The sequence below is a fragment of the Aptenodytes forsteri genome, unplaced genomic scaffold, assembly GCF_000699145.1.
Source record: "Aptenodytes forsteri isolate BGI_AS27 unplaced genomic scaffold, ASM69914v1 Scaffold217, whole genome shotgun sequence".
Classification (NCBI taxonomy): domain Eukaryota; kingdom Metazoa; phylum Chordata; class Aves; order Sphenisciformes; family Spheniscidae; genus Aptenodytes; species Aptenodytes forsteri.
The window spans coordinates 2683862-2685961 of NW_008796222.1; positions in this window are offsets into that span (position 1 = coordinate 2683862).

Genomic DNA, 2100 nt, shown 5'->3' on the forward strand with positions numbered 1-2100 from the left:
GAATACTGTGTTCAGTTTTGGGCCCCTCACTACAAGAAGGACGTTGAGGTGCTGGAGCGTGTCCAGAGAAGGGCAACGAGGCTGGTGAGGGGTCTGGAGAATAAGTCTTCTGAGGAGCGGCTGAGGGAACTGGGGTTGTTTAGCCTGGAGAAAAAGGGTCTCAGGGAGACCTTGTCACTCTCTACAACTGCCTGAAAGGAGGTTGTAGCGAGGTGGGTGTCGGTCTCTTCTCCCAAGTAACTAGTGATAGGACGAGAGGAAATGGCCTCAAGTTGTGCCAGGGGAGGTTTAGATTGGACGTGAGGAAAAATTTCTTCACCGAAAGGGTTGTCAAACATTGGACCAGGCTGCCCAGGGAAGTGGTGGAGTCACCATCCCTGGAGGTATTTAAAAGATGTGTAAATGTGGTGCTTAGGGACATGGTTTACTGGTGGACTTGGCAGTGCTAGGTTAATGGTTGGACTTGATGATCTTAAAGGTCCTTTCCAACCTAAATGATTCTATGATTCTATTTCAGACAACTGGGGTTCAGGAACAGGAAGGGTTATTGCTCTTAACTTCAAAATAGGCCCTCAATTTTAGAGCTGAATGGATGAAAAAAAAAAGATATTAAAACACATTCTGTGTTTCTTTTTAATGCATAAGTTTGTGCTGATAACTGCTTCTCCAGATTCTATTCCCCATTTACCTACTATTTGTTACCATGGGCTGAGCAGGCTGCAGTTTTAAAGGAGATGCCACAGTGAAATGAGGATCTAATCTAATTCCTAAGGAAGTAGATTCCTTCTTGTTTAAAAAAAAAAGAAGAAGAAGAAGAAGAAAAAAAAAAGATACAGGGCTTGTAGTTTAAACATGTCAACAAAGTGGGACCAGGATGGAATATTAGATCTATATGTTCATGAAATTACTGCATAGCTCAAACTGCTTTTCTATGGAGGATTTTCAATTATGTTCAGAATGAATGTCAATTCAAAACTACTGAAGTAAAAGGAACAATTAGTGAGGACTTTTCTGCGCATAAACTACTGAATGACTTTGAGACCATATAGAACATTCTGTACTGGGACACAGGGGAAAGGAGGAATTGGGGAGAAAGCAAAAAAATATCTAGGTTAGTGGGAATAAATTATTTAAACAACTTATTGTTCTCCTCTCTCACTTCACCTCAAGGTGAAGTGGTGGTTCTAAAATTCAGCTGTAGAATGCTATAGACATAGATGAGTTTAGGAAGTTGTTTTAATCTTTTTATATTTGCAGTATCAGCACCATTTGCATCAGGAGAGAATGATTTTTGCTTCCTGCAAATAATACCCACACAATTCCTGGCAGCAGGATTGTGTGCAGTCAGGGTTCAGCACCCACCGGCCTTCAGTGGTTCCAGTTCTCAATCTGAGACGATTGTAGAAAAGTTGATTGGAAGAGACCTCTTCAGTTCATCAAGCCCAGCCTTCCCACTCAAAGTAGGACTATTGCTAACTCTAGGTCAGGTCACTCCTGGCTTTGTCTACCTGAGCATCAAAAATTTCCAAAGATGAAAGATCCACAACTTCCCTGGTCAACCTGTTTCACCACTGCGCTAACCTCTTGGTGGAAAAGTTATTCCTAAAGCCAAAACTGAACCTCCCAAGCCAAAAGGCATATCCTGTGCTTCATTTTCCTACCTAAAATCACACTTTAGGAAGAACAGGTAAGTAACAGTGAGTGTGTCGATATGGAGAATAGATCAAATAGTGCTAGCAAGGCCTGAGAATTTATACTGTACAAGGAAGATTCAGAAAAGAGAAAATAAGCCATTAGACAAGGTAAAGTGATAGGACAACTAACCTAGTGGCCTTCTATGATGGAGTGACTACAGCAGTGGACATGGGAAGGGCTACAGATGTCGTCTCTCTGGACCTCTGTAGGGGCTTTGACACGGTCCCCCACAACATCCTTCTCTCTAAACTGGAGAGGTACGGATTTGATGGGTGGACTGTCCGGTGGGTGAGGAATTTGTTAGATGGTTGCATCCATATGGTAGTGGTCAATGGCTCAATGTCCAGATGGAGATTGGTGACGAGTGGCGTCCCGCAGGGGTCCGTATTGGGACCGGTACTGTTT